The sequence below is a fragment of the Cimex lectularius genome, unplaced genomic scaffold (genome assembly GCF_000648675.2).
Source record: "Cimex lectularius strain Harlan isolate CLEC.00 unplaced genomic scaffold, Clec_2.1 scaffold62, whole genome shotgun sequence".
Taxonomy (NCBI): domain Eukaryota; kingdom Metazoa; phylum Arthropoda; class Insecta; order Hemiptera; family Cimicidae; genus Cimex; species Cimex lectularius.
Window position 1 is genome coordinate 1,098,743 of NW_019392785.1, and position 16,289 is coordinate 1,115,031.

The window sequence follows — 16,289 nt, forward strand, 5'->3', positions numbered from 1 at the left end:
CCCTGTTCTCGGTAGACACTTTGGCGTCTTCTACTACTGTACCGACAGAAACGCGACTTATCAGCAAACATAACAGCAATGGTGTCCTTGGTATCCTCTTCTAGGCGCTCGCTGCTCCATATTCTAAGTGATCAGGTAGTGCATAACCAGATGTACCACGGTATAGCACAGTGTCTTCAGTTCCAAGCCCAGTAGCGTGCTATGTGGGAATGGAATCGTCGTTGGTGAGACCCCTGGCGGGTACTTTGAGAAGAGCCTGTTTTTCGGTGGTGCCCGCATGGGCTTCCTTTACCGAAGGCAGTTTCCTCTAGGGGGTGGGTAGAAATTCCACTTTACACGAAGCTTATCAAGTAGTTTTGACGTTAGCGAGGTCCCTTCACTCAAGGAGATAGAGTTGTCTCTAGGGAGCGCGTTGGGGACCGTCTGATTCATTTCAGCCCTTTGAAGGGATACCGTTTAAGAGCGGCGCACGGTTAAGTGCACAATGTTGACCCATCCCTTCGGACTAGGCAAGCGGGAGAAGTCAGCATGTCTGTTTGATTAGTCTGCGGATTTGCGGGCTTCTACACCGAGTTTCACGGTCTTACAGCCAACCTTGCGCGGATGTGAGTCGCTCCTAACTTGAGAAACTAAAGTGTGATAAGGCCTGTCGGCTAGGTGCGCACCTTAAAGAACCTCACTGTTATAAGAAATTGCGACCCCCAATGGGAAACTCCTCAGAATATGAATCGGCAATGCGAAGTTGTCAGACATTTATTTATAGGTCCATATAGAGAGCGAGTAGTAATACCAACCCATATGAGAATTGAGCTTCAGCATCACGGAGAGAACGTGACCTATTTTTGGAGAACACTGGAGTTGGGCTGTATACATAGTACTTGATCTCGTTTTGTCTCTTTTTGGGTTTTATGATTGAATGCGTTTATTTGCGTGCGTTTTAGTATGAAAGGGACGATGGTGTGATCGTAAATTAGAAAGATAGTTTGAGGTGGGAACTTGGTGTCCGAGTGGATCGAAGTCACGATAGCTCAAGTGTTAGAGCAGCGGCGTATTTAGCCGAAGATCGTGGGTTCGAATCCCGCTCGTGACACCGACTTTTTCATCTCAACTAAAAATGTTAATTAATTGAAAGATATTAATTGGTCGAGCGGACCACGAAAACCACTTAGTAGTCTGCGGATTTGTGGGCTTTTACACCGAACCTCACGGTGTTCACACTATCTACCGTGAAAGGAGGTGAGTCGCTCCTATGAGAAACTAAACGTGTGATAAGGCCTATGTGCCAGGTTGCGTACGTTAAAGAACGTTGTTGACTAAGACATTGCGACTCCCAATGGAAACATACATGCACCATATTCTCCTGATTTGCTGGTGGCGGCTGTTGCTGTAGGTCGTCTCAAAGAGGCATTCGATGTAAGGCCGAGTTCCCACAAACGAATTGTGCTGATAAAGAGTACTTCCCAAAACATATTTTACTTTACTTAGGATCTGGTGGGCACTATGGACAGGATTCCGTCTTGCAGAGTTTTATTCTGCTCGATTTTGGGGGAGATGATCATTGAACAAGTCTGACCAAAACAGTCAAAATCCCCCCCCCAAAAAAAAATATTGATCGCGTTATTGACCTACCTTAGTCAAAAAAGATTGATTTCATCGTAAGTAAAAATGTGTAATTTGTTGGTTGAGGTCAATCGGAAGGAGACAAAAGTCAGATTGAAACACAATTTTCCCCATTACATACACCTGACTTTCACCTGTTCGTGGGAAGTCGTGCCTTGACATGGAAGAGATTCCCATTTGAGATCGGACTTTTTGGATTTCACGTGTCATTTCACAATCGCTCCGGGGGCCAGACGGATTCAATTACTTCTCTCTCCATCGGATTCCCACTTGTACTAGTCAGACGGGCCATTCGAATTTCTCATTTGATTTATTATTAGCCAGTAGAAACAATGGGATTTTTGTCTGAGCGTGTTGAATCGTGACGGCGACTGTCACTTGACCCTTGCCCACGCGCGGATCGCACCAGCTAATTGAAGGCCTCGGCTTGTTGGAAGGGGCGACGGATTTCGCACAGGCGTAACTGCGAACATTCTGCTAATCCCGTGAACATTCAACACGCGAAACCATGTGTATCTTTTAATCCGAGGGGCTTAAACGCTAGCCGGGACGTAATTTCCTTGTAAATCCTTTCGCCTCAAAACAACTTTAGTCAACTTCATAAAACAGCACTACCGTCATTTATGGAATTGGGTTAAAACGGACGGTGCGTTTAATATATTTATGTATATCTCTAGTCAGGCCGTGATTCTAACAAATCTTTTTTTGTTGGGCGACTAAAAAACAAAAACTTTGTTCTGCTAAATATGTTCAGCTAAATCGATTATTATATTCTGATAGGTCCATGCTCTCTGTTATACCTGCTATCAGACCAGTATGGGCTGAACGGATTAGAATCATTGTCGTCTTATCACATTAATAAACTTGGTCCAGCTCTCATGATTGATCGAATTATGAGTTAAGTTTTGTTTATTGTAATTTAAAATTTACAATCTAATTATTTGGATGTCGTGAGATGCGGTCTGTTGTGACGTAGGTTTTACAAAAACAGTTTCTTTATCGTGCCAACGTTTCGATCTTTATTGAGATCATCAATAAATTACCGGCAGGCCTCGAAAATCATCCCAGGGTTTTGGCAGTCTGGGGGCCAAACCTAGGTCTCCTCAGACTCTGAAGTTGGGCTCCAGGGGTTATCGACAGCTAGGTCATTTCAGCTCCCAACACAATCAATTCCTGAATCCATTCATATACTTTTTTTCTCGTAAATGCATTTTTTCGATTTACATACCGTTTTGTCAGTTAGGGCGATTGAGTACGTTATATTCCTCCATCACACTCCATACATTTTTAGCTAATCTAATTAGGGGTCATGGTCGAGAGGGAAACACCTCTTTTACGAATGGCACCATCCTTTGGTACACAGATGGATCTAGAACACAAGAAGGTACGGGGCAGGAGTATTTGGACTTGGAACCAAATAGTCAGAACCCATGGGAAAATACACCAGCATCTTCCAAGCTGAGATTCACGCAATCGAAAGATCTACCCAACTGAACCTGAGTAAAGGGTACAAAAACAAGAATATAGCTATCATGTCAGGTAGCCAAGCAGCCATCAAAGGCTCAAATATCATCGTTCAAGGATGGTGCTGAACTGCAAAACCAAATTAAACATATTAGGTATGCAGAACAAAGTCCTCTGCTGGGTCCCAGGACACATGGGAGTAGAAGGCAACGAGAAAGCGGACACCCTTGCAAGGCAAAGAGCTGCTACGGCCTGAATCCTTCTGTGGCATAGGAACCCACTCTATTAACGATTATTTCAGACAGAAGGACAAAAAGAAAAAGGAGGAACAATGGAATTTACTCATTGGACACAGACAATCCAAGAATCTCCTAACCAATTTTGGAAGAAAAGAAATTACATAATGTGTCAAGGGAAGCTGGAACAAACTGCGAATCCTAATAGGATTCCTAACAGGACGCTGCAGGTTAAATAGACACTTAAAAAAGATTGGAATAATCCAAGACGGCACATGTAGATTCTGCAAAAAGGCATAAGATCTACTAACAAACTGCGGAGCTACACTTGCCCGCAGGAGGAAGTGTTTTGGGATGTGCAATGAGAAGAGCTTCAAACACTGAAATACATATTTTACCCTGAAAATTACATCTACATCTCTACATCTAGGGGTCATGGTGGTACTCAACATTTAACCATCATCCCGCTCACACTATACATTTACGTTAATAAATACATTCAGTTTGAATACACAAGTCGAGATATAAAATACTTTATCGGTTGAGTATATACCTTCTTCTACGAGTCAGGTCCTCCGAGAGGCACCTATACTTTCCCTAGATGTTACTTAAACTCTTCTTACTTATACGATATATGAGCGGTATAATTTGAAGTAACTTAATAATAATATATTATTATTAATTTTTTCTTCTTCTTTTAATAGGGGCATCTGACAGCTTGGTCATTTCAGCCACGAGCGCATGCGGAATATTGCAATACTCATTCACACAAATAAATGCATTCACACCTATATACATTTCATTCATTCTATTTGGCGGATGGAGTACTGAATATTCCTCAATCGATCTGTATACAATAAGAAACTAATGTAATTGGGGTCGATGGGGTACTTTTATAAATATTCCGCCATCGACCCAAGTCACGTACACAACTCGAGAGGCGATGGGGATACTTATTCCACCATCAGCTCCTCCCCATTCACTCTAATAAATACACTCACACATACAAAACACAGAAACACAAAACACATATTTTTAAGGCTATATACAATAAAAAATTCCCAATTCCCCTAAAAAGCGGAACAGGGAAAACTGAAACGATCTACTGTGTTCGAGAACTCTTCTTAGATCCTGGCAGCATGCCTACACGTTCTCTGTAGGAGCCAAGGCATGACACGCTTCTATTATGTGGGACATATCGAGCAACCTTTCTCTGCATAAGGGGCCACAGGTGCCCTTGTGTCAGAGATATATTGGTTATTAAAATGCTTATTACGTTTTATGTGCACTGAAGTGATTTATTATCCAAACCAAGTTGGTACGGTAGCATTTTTGTTCAAAGATGTTGACATTAATTTATTAAATAACACTATAACACTTTTCAACACAATGTTTGATATTTTGGTTAGTATTGGGAGAAAGTTTTGAAAATTATAAATTGAATTGTCCTATTAACTTCTTGGTGTCCATATTTAGAAAGTTACAATGTACAATGTACAAATGAACTATAAACTTAGACAAGTAAGAAATATGCCCAAAAATCATATAAAATATAATGTGCAGTAGGAATAAAACAAAAAAATCCGTTTTCAGTAATGTCTAAATACGATCTCCATAAAATAACCCTAATTATATATATATATATATATATATATGTGTGTGTGTGTGTGTGTGTGTGTGTGTGTGTGTGTGTGTGTGTGTGTGTGTNAGAGAAATGTTTAGATTAAAAGATATCACGATTTTCCGACGCCAGGACGTGATATCTTTCAAAATCGATAAAAAGCGAAATTACTCTGAAATGGTTGAGAATCGGACCATGGACAATATGAACTTTTTTGTTCATTTTAGGGTGAAGAACCTACTGGAGAAGTTTGTAGCACGAGTAGCAATTCACCCTGTATATTACAATTCGTAGAATATCTTGAGATCATAAGGGGTATTCAAGATATTTGTAAGATGTTAACTTGTGTTAAGAGAAATGTACAGTAAGATCGTGAACGCCACCTTCTTTTCTTGGCATGTTAAATGTTAATTTTTCCGCAATGATGCGCGTGGCGTTGGGTACAACCAAAAATAATGCTATAACAGTCCTTGAAGGCTTATTGTTGTTTGTTTCGGTTTTCTTTTGTGTTAAATTATAAGATGCCATAAGTTAATAAAAAAGGAAAATTAATCAACCCTTTCATTCAAATGTTATCTATTGCCTCGAAAAGTGCTAACAAATGACACGCTTCAATTCGTGCCGGCATACCTTATTTGTATACTAACCTCTAACAGCCTAAAACTTTATAGGATAGGGGATGTATCTATTATGAATGAGAGTATAAAGGACAGGTCCGAAATTAACGAAAGAATTGTACTGATCTGATTTAATTAGTGCGTATTTAAGAATAAAAATACGTGTAAACAAAAAACAGTTGTTAAATTCTTGGCTGCCATGTTGGTTACCTACGCCCTAACGGATAGCAATGTGACTACATTTTCGACCTAACATTTAACATTGGCCCTGGCCTGTTAGATCGAGCAATGTTAATTATCCGATGCTTACAAGTCTACGCCATCATTTTTCTCGATCGAACAGGACCTAACAGAGTTAACAGGGTTAGCACAAAGTGAATACCCCTATCATATATAATCAGGTGTAAAGCGAAAGAAAGAACCTCATCTTCTTCGTCAGGCTTTCGAGTAATATCATTTTACAGCATACTTCATACTTTATTAATAGCTTTGCCAAAATTGTGAGATATCTGTGTTTATCTGTGGGGTGACCTTTTGTTGTACATATATTTCAAGGTTATTATGGAGATTGTGGATTTTATTTAGGATAAGAAAATAATAGTAGACACTGAAGATGGCCATTTAATCGTATTAGTTTTGGTTTCCTTGCTGCAGGCATCTTATTAACGTACACTGACCCACTTCCGGTCGATCAAATGCTCCTTCTTAGAGACGAAATGAACATTTTAGAATCATTTTGTGAACACTAAATATTTTTATATTATCAAGCCTATTTCACTTGAAAACAAAGGCGTCTGTTGAATTTAGATTGAAGTTAGTGAAAACCTGGTTTACGGGTGTACGGTCCTTAGCTCTACCCACGAATTCAGGCGGCTAAGACATAAAACTTATTAAAATGGTGCGAAAGAAAAGGACAAGGGACAGGAATAAATGCGCAATTGAGATTAGACGGTGGTCCCTCTTCAAATATTAATCTCAAGTGCCCTCGCCGGCCTCAGTATATATCCATTAGTCCTCCCTTTATTTATGGGTCCTCCGCGCTCGGCCCAGTCCGGAATTAAAGTTGCATTTTTATTGCAGCTTTTGCATTCATCTTTATGTGCGGCTGCGGCATCCGTCTTCATTCCCGGCTTCGCAATGCCTTAGCCTTTATTGCTCCCGAAAAAGCCGGCCCAGGCTCGGCCCCGAGAGAAAATCAATCCGGGGAAATCTCCACGGAGATTTGTCGAGGCAGAGTGAAGTCCTGCAACTTGAAATTCCCATTCGACCGATTCAAATCGAGTCGCAATCGTCCGAGAAAAAAGTGATTGCGCGAACATTGATCGAAATCATCTCTGGTCTGCAATTTTCATTCCGCTGTCCAACTATGGCAAACTATATTTCGTCTTGTGGTCTTTCACTTTGGAGTTAGATGAAATAATCCAATAACTTTGAATCCATTGTTGAGGAATGTTTAGAAAGAAATTTAACATATTCCGAAATATTACTTAGATGTGGCACTTGATTTACAACATTGTTTCATGAGTACATGTGTAAAATACTTAATGTATGCTCATATTTAAGAAACCTTTGTCTAGGTGTATTTTTCCCTAATCTCTCATTTTCATTTTCAACTGGAAACGTAAATTTGCGTACTTTTTCAAAGATATACTGCACCTGAATGATAAAACGACTAGAAATCACAAAACATAACTTTAAATTCACTAATTTCGTGGTCCGCTTGACCAATTAATATATTATAATTAATTAAGGTTTTTAGTTGAGAAAAAAGTCAATGGCACGAGCGGGATTCGAACCCACGATCTTCGGCTTGATACGCCGCTGCTCTACCACTTGCGCTATCTTGACCTCGATCAACTCGGACACCAACTTCCCATCTCAACCGTACATTTGAATTTTGACCAATTTGAAAAATGGCAAAAAGGAGGGAAAATTCAAAGGTACGGTTGAGATGGGAAGTTGGTGTCCGAGTTGATCGAGGTCACGATAGCTCAAGTGGTAGAGCAGCGGCGTATCAAGCCGAAGATCGTGGGCTCGAATCCCACGATGACTTTTTTTCTCAACTAAAAACCTTAATTAATTATAACAAAACATAACTTCTGCTTAAAATCACAAACGAATGGGGTAAAACAGCTGAGTTAGACATTAATCCTTATAAAACAACCATAGTTGCTTTCAAAAGAAAAAGAAAAACACATCACACGAGATATCTTATCGGCACAGTAGACAATATACCTGTAATGGACAGTTTGTCATGACGAGATATAATTTAGCGCTAACTGAAGACGACAGGAAGTCGGTTCGCGTCTGACATGCCAAAACAGCAAATATATCAAAATAATCGAACTCTTTAAATTTTAGAGTAATAGTTATTACCATTACATTAAACTGTTGGCGTTGTTTGGCTAATGATCATAAGTGTGTCGAAATTGTCTTGTAATTCTTATCAAATTATAGTCATTATCATCTGCTGGTCATGTTAACAGTGACAACGCTAGGAATAAATAGATTTATATTAGTTTAAATGCCAGAATTTCTTACCTACAATAAAGGAAACATTTAGCACTTAAAATATTTGAATTTTTGTTATGTAAAATGGAATTTTTTTAAAAACGTCTTTTTTATATTTATAATTAATGATTTTAAGAAATACCTTTACTATGGGGTTTTTTAAATAAATTTTTATCTATTATATTTCGTGGTCCATTCCAAATAACTTCTTTCAATTAATTAATCTTTTATGTAAGGTTTTGGTTGAAATGAAAAAGCTACTGTCAGGAGCGGGATTCGAAGTAGGTTGTAATGGGGGGGGGGGAGTAGCTTTGTTTATAACGCCCGTAATGGCACAAACATAAAATGAAAGGAAATCTGCTGGTTGTATATAATACATTTACAGTTGTAGAAGTTGGAGACAAGTAAATGAAATAAACAAAAAAATATTTTAAAATTCTAATTTTATTAAATAAACTATTAAAAAATTTAATGCAAACATAAAAATAAAATTGTTTAAAAAAACACAAGGAAGTTTTTTTAACCAGATGTTATATTTCTTTTTGTTTGTGCTATTGTTTGAATAAATGAAAACAAGAAAGGCAGCGAATTCAGTCCGCTAACCCGTCAAGTTGCTAGTCACGGGTTCTCGGTGGGGCAGCGGTTTTCCGAAAATTGAAAATTCACCTCATAGGGCGGAACGGGCCAATTAACGGAAAACCGCGCTGGAGCGTTTCCAGCCGGATTAAATTATAGATTCCTCCCGGGCGGTGGGAAAGATTAAAAAACGGGACATGTCTTTTGGCGGCTAAAGGCTTTATCCGTCCTAGTACCGGTGAAAGTGGCACTTTTCCACTGGAATCCATCCTGACGCAACTGGACAACATGGAACTCGTTCGGGCGGTACGGATACAAGCACAAACTAACCAAAATGACACTTACACTTTCAAAAACTCTTTTTCAATTATTTACATCTAATTTTAAAATTATTCATATATTGTAGAAAGGAAAAATAAGTGGAACCTAAAGGTCAACACTGTGTATAAATAAATCATCGATAATATGGCAATTCAATACATTAAATTTTTGGCGAAGTACAATGTTTACATAACCCTACATAAATAATGATTAATTCATAAAATAATTTTTCTATTTGATTTTTTAAATGCGTGTAATATGTGTTTCTTAGGGAGAATCACAATGATTTTTTATTATTGCCTTTCAAGCAGAAGTGAATCTTTTCCTCGTTTGAGCAAGTTTCAAATGTCAGAAACTCGTCCAAAATTTCAATTTACGTATCTTTCAACTCAGCTAAGATTGTAGGAGGGTAATTTCGTGGTTTTACCCGATGTCCCAGTAGGTCTTCAGTTCTCAAAGGTCAGCGAGGATAGGCGGACCAAAATGATCAGTAACGACTTAATAACAGGTGCATCACCCTTCATACTACAACAAAAACATTTCACAATAGTTCTATACTTTGTATTAGTTTTAAAAACAAAAATTTTTGCTCAGCACTCCCGGTACTTCCGTGCTCGTGGAAATATCGTTGAGCGAATTACAACGGAATTAGTCGGTTCGAATATATTCCCGGATTCCAGAGCCGTCGGGGGTCCGTTCCGCCGAGAGAAAAAACCAAGCCTCTTGCGAGAACATTGACACTGTTGCACAAAGTTTCGTTACAAATCAATAATCTGTACCACTGGTGGGGCACCGCAGGAGGCCGACGTATGAAACGGGCCACAGAGTGAATCCCGGCCAACTATAAGAAGAGAAAAGAACGCAGAGCTGAAAATTCCTCTTCAAGAAATATATTTCGAAAAAAAACCGGCGAAAAATAGTGATATCCTGTCGTACATACGCCATAGGGACACATTCACTGAACTGAAGATGACTAATATTGTATTGAGATCAGTATAACTTTGAATTTTGAGCTTGGGACAAACATCGTACAAATATTCAATTTTTAAAAAAGATAGTTCCTGTCAACAGTTAGTTGTTTTCAACGATAAACATTTACTTTATTATAAATTAAGACTTTCATGCTCAAAAATCAACAAACAGATTGTTCTTTTTTAAATTCCCAACTTTTGAAGGTAAACATAACTCCAAAATTCGTTCATGCTAAATTAAATATTAAAATCTGCTCAACCCTCTCTCAATGTAGATGCCATAAAACCATATTAAATAATGAATTACATAACTAGTACAGTCAAAGAGATACAAAACGTTTTTTGAATATCTTGTATGGGGGTGTTCCTCAGGGAACCATACTTGGCCCTTTTCTATTTTCCCAATACACTGCAGATCGAAACACATGTTAACATTTCGATACCCACATTCGCTGATGATACAGCGATTCTTACACGCAATTCGGACCCCTCAGTTAAAACTCAACACTTACAACAACACCTGAATGAATTAATACTGCGGTTCACAAAGTGGAGAATGAAGATAAACCTAATAAAAAGCACACAGATCAATTTTACGTTACGTAAAAATGTCTGTCCTGCGGTGAGTATAAATGGACTTCCATTGCCTACCACCTTGTGCGTTATCTTGGACTTTTCATGGATAAACGACTGACTTGGAATCGCCACACAAGACTGAAAAGACAGCGAACAAACCAACGTTATAAATTGTTAAAAAGACTACTCGATTCACGATCAAAATTAGACCTTGAAAATAAACTTTTAATTTACAAGACAATGATTAGACCTCTCTGGGCGTACGGTTGTGAAGTGTGGGGCTCAACCAAGGATTCCAATTCCCAGCCCAATCAATCCAATCTAAAATTCTCTGCCAAATTATAAATGCTCCTTTTTACGTTTCGAATTACACTATCCATAAAGACCTACACATCCCGTTTGTACATGAACTCATCAAAACCCGATATAAAAAATTTCATCAATCACTGAACACACACAGTAATCTATTCGTACGACATTTATCACTTACCACCCTACCTGAAAATCCTCCAACACGATTGAAGCGAAAGTGGCCCCGAGACCTTCTCATTGTGTGAAGACTGAACAAGATATCAGTGTGAAGGACTGTTACCACTTGGCAACTTCTCCTACAAGAGCGTCAAATGATAATTCAACATATACGAACATATTTACTTAATACATCACTTGTGGTTGTAAATACCAAATAAATGTAAAAAAAAGAATATCTTGTACACATCAGGCTAGCCTCATTATTGTCTCCAGTAGAATGGGATATATTCGATTATGATGCGTGATCGAAAGTTCAATTTATCTCAAATAATTAATCTTTTTATGTAAGTGTTTTGGTTGAAATAAAAAAGCTAGTACCACGAGCGGGATTCGAACCCACGACCTTCGGCTAAATACGAAAGCACAAGTGGCTAAAGCAGCGTCGTGGGTTCGAATCCCGCTCGTGGCACTAGCTTTTTCATTTAAACCAAAAACATTACATAAAGAGATTAATTAATTGAAAGAAGTAATTTGGTCCATAGACCATTAAATATATTGGGTTAAATTTATCATTGATTACATAAAATTAAAAACCTGAAGTACGGTCCACTTAAAAATAAAAATATTCATAAAGACCAAACAACTCCAATTAAATTTTACCCAATGCTTGTAAACTTGACAAACATGGTGCTAAACAATGAAGAAAACAATTTATTAAATAAAGTCTTAAAATTAGTCCCAAAAACAGATTTTGATACAAAAACTACTATCCCTTGGTTCATCGGTCAATTGTTCTAAAATAAATACAAATATAAAATATAATTGTGCTGAAGCAATTAAACAAAATTGGTAAATCTAAACGTCAAAAATTAAACAACCCACTTACAATTAAGTCTTTTGATATAAATTTCAATTAATAAGGTTTTTAGTTGAGAAAAACAAGTCAGTGTCACGAGCGCGATTCGAACCCACGATCTTCCGTTGAGAGTGGATCGAGCTCAAGTGGTAGAGCAGCGGCGTATTTAGGCGAAGATCGTGGGTTCGAATCCCGCTCGTGCCATTGAATTTTTTATCTCAACTAAAAACCTTAATTAATTGTAATATATTAATTGGTCTAGCGGACCAAGAAATTGGTGAATTTATTTAATTAAAATGAAGTATACTTCACTAAAGCTCTCCGTGACCATTTCATTTGTCGCCGAGAATCCAATCCGAATACACGACATTTGAAAAATGGCAAAAAGGAGGGAAAAGTCATAAGGTGGGGTTGAGATAGGAAGTTGATGTCCGAGTGGATCGAGGTCACGATAGCTCAAGTGGTAGAGTAGCGGCGTATCAAGCCGAAGATCGTGGGTTCGAATCCCGCACGTGACACTGGCTTTTTTATCTCAACCAATACCTTACATAAAGATTAATTAATTGAAAGATGTTATTTGGTCAATCGGATCACGAAATATAACGGATTTGATAAGATTAAGATTAATGGTCACGACCAGTCAGCGAGGTAAGGTTCGCGTATCAGCAAGAAAAATAGTTATACAAGGAAAACAGAAAATAACTCAATTAATTAAGGTTTTTAGTCGAGATAAAAAAGTCAGTGCCACGAGCGGGATTCGACCCCACGATCTTCGGCTAGATACGCCGCTGCTCTACCGCTTTCAACTTCCCATCTCAACCCCACCTTTTGAATTTCCCCTCCTTATTACCATTTTTCTTTTAGTAAAAGAGTAACAGCGACGTTATTTTAGAGCCATTAAAGGAATAATACAGTTATCATTGAACATGAAAAATACATTTCTAAAGTTGAAAAATTTCTGAACAATAACGATTATAACGAAATTTCAAAAAAATAAAATTAAAACTACAGTTCAAACAGCCATAAAAAATAGTGATGTTTTATTCTCAAATGATCAATATGCAGTTACAAAACTAATACCAAAGCACTCGAAACCCCCAATTTCATACGGTAGGTCAAAATTCACAAGGAAAACCAACCGATCTGGTATCACTGGAACACTGGAATTGTACCCACCATAGCAGTATTGACATTTAACTTGTAACACCCTACATATGTTATCTAACTAAATTGCGATTAGCGCAGATTGTTGCTCTGTTACTAAAAAAGCGCAGTCGTTCTAAGAAAGTTGTGCTTGGGATGAGAACTTGCAGGCAATGGAAGTACGTAAATCTAAATTTGAGGTAAACCGAGGTCTCAATTTGGATCAGATAATTAGGATGAAGGGTAGTACAACTTGGACATCTACAAATCTGTTAATATAAGCAGGATTCTAACCATCCAACAATTTAGTTTGACCAGACGCAATTTCAGGACAGGAATCTTGTTCTCACCTTACTTAAGACTGACATAAATAATGCTATAATTTAGCAAACTAACTATTATTTGCCTTTTTGTTGTAATCCTTGATCATCATGTTGACATTTGTATTCAACTATGAGCAGAACTGTCTGCAGTCACAAAAATCAAGTGATTCCTGTCATACTAGGTGTCAAACCGCTTTATAAAACTTTCCCCATGTTATTTACTATCAAAAATCAATGGGCTATGACAAGATTCGAACTCGGGACGAATAGCATGGCAAATACAAGTCCTTTACTTCTTAACCTCGGCTTCCATGTATTCACAAATACCAAAGTGCATTAGCCTGAATTGGTTTCTAACCATCTCTGAACAATTTAATCTGCCCAGACTAAATCATCGTCCAGCCCTCACCCTGATTAGGACCGGTGTAAATAATGAAAAAAATATTGGTTAATTCAAAACGACCAAGAGCCAAAAAACATTGGAATATTTTAGTGGCCGTGTATTTTGAATAAGGTCTATGAAATGTTACACTGGTTCTCCAATAAACAATAGGTGTATGCACGATGTTTGTAAGATGTTAACTCGTGTTAATTCGAATAGAGAAATGTCCAGTAATATCGTGAACTCCCCCTTCTTTTCTTAGTATGTTAAACGTTAATTTTTCTACAATGCTGCGCGTGGCGATTGGTACAACCAAAACTGAAGCTATAACAACCCTTGAAGGCTTGTTGTTGTTTCTTTTGGTTTTCTTTTGTGTTAAATTATGAGATGCCAGAAGCTAATAAAAAAGGAAAATTAATCAACTCTTTCATTAAAAATACTATCTATGCACTCGAAAAGTACTAATAAATGACACGCTTCAATTCGTGCCGACATACCTAACCTATATCCTAACCTGTAACAGCCTATCTTTATAGGATAGGGGATGTATTTATTATGAAAGAGTATAAGGACAGGTCAGAAATTAACAAAAGAAATTGGTCGGATTTAATTAATGCGTATTTAAGAATAAAAATACGTGGGAACAAAAAACAGCTGTTAAATTCATGGCTGCCATGTTGGTTACCTACGTCATAACGGATAGCAATGTGACTACATTTTCGACCTAACATCTAAAATTGGCTCTGGCCTGTTAGATCGAGCGATGTTAACTAGCCGATTCTTACAATTCTACGTGATCATTTTTCTCGATCTAACAGGACCTAACAGACTTAACAAAAAGATCGTGCATACTCCTTATTTCATATTTGGTTCCCTAAATGTTTTTTCGCATAGCTGCTATTTATTTTTGTAGTGAACCTCACACTGAAAAGACACCGTAGTTCGTTTAGAGCCATTCTGTAGTTTATTTCTGTCGGAATGAGGTTTGTCAAGGATTTCCTTCCATGAAAGTAGACGTTCGGCCGATTAACTTTGAAGAGGGACCCCGTGAACGTCATTGATCGGATAAAAGGTGTTAAGCAGGCATTTACACGGCTACTTGCTCCTCTAACGGCCACTTGGCCTCTTATCAAGGCTCGTTATCATCGTGATCTGCAGGTGGCGGAGGCGTTCGTCCGCAGGGGGGCCTCCGCTATTGGGCATTCCACGCATTTCTCTCGCAATGAACTCGAGAGGTTTTTTATTCACTTCGCGATATTGCTCCGAGGGAATTTGCATATGAAACGCATTCAATGGAAGCGAAAGAGATGCTAAGAGAGGGGAAAAGGGAGTTTATTCTTTTAAATGGCCCCTTTTCTTTAAAATGATAAAGACCTCGGTGTTATAATGAAAAAAGGAGAAAATAAAGCGAGTGGTTAAGCCATAATTATGGAATGTTTACTTTTCTTAAAGGGCCTGTTTTACTCAATGAAAATGTATATTATATAGCTATTAAATTTTAATCGACCATGATTGTAATCATAATTGCCTTTTTTTATATGAAAGTTTGAAAGAAGAACGTGCTCTTCACTAATATGCTTTTCAGATCCTTCTGGTTCATTTATAGTAATGAACGTTTTATTGTGAAGCAATTATGGCCAGGTAGCCCTGAAACGTATGCTTTATCAGCCTTAAGTCTTACACAGAAAAGATCTTTCTTCTTGTAATACATACTAGAATTTATAAAACGTGCTCACTGTTTTGGATATCTCGCGGTTCGGATTTCAAAATGGAATAAGGATATCTTCTCCTTTAAGATTTTTATTGCAAATATGTAGAGATGTGAACGTCAACATGCTTGCTTTATGGATTACCTCAAAGCTTTCTGTAGTGCGAAAAACTTAAGCGGAGAACACACCTGATGTAACGCTATGCGACGCTACCCGATGCTACCCGACGCTTTGTCTCGTTCTGGTAGGGTGTGCACATCTGTGCGACGTCAAGCGCACGCCACGTACAGTCACAAAGCGTGTATCACAACAATCATTATGACAATCGGAACGCCTCTTTTGTTCTTAATTTTGAGCTAATTTTTTTAGAGCTAACTATTTTGAGCAAAACCTTGAAATAAATTGTTAGTTACATTTTATGAGCACAACGTGTAACAAATTGTTTGTTAAACTTAATTGTTTCCAATAAATTTTCTGCTTAATCATCATAATTAAATAATTTTTATAAATCTCATGAATTTTTGATCTCGTTTGATTTGATTTACATAAAAATAAGAATGTTATAATTAATTTCACTAGTTTTCGTGGTCCGCTTGACCAATTTCTTTCAATTAATTAAGGTTTTAGTTGAGATGAAAAAGTCAGTGTCACGAACGGGATAAAAATGGCAAAAAGGAGGGAAAATTTAAAAGGTGGTGTTGAGATGGGAAGTTAATGCCCGAGTGGATCGAAGTACGATAGCTCAACTGGCCAGAGCAGCGGCTATTGAACCGAAGGTCATGGGTTCGAATCCCGCTCGTGACAGTGACTTTTTTATCTCAACTAAAAACCTTAATTAGTTGTAATTAATATAACGACAAAATTACATATACATAGTTTGAAATAAACTATA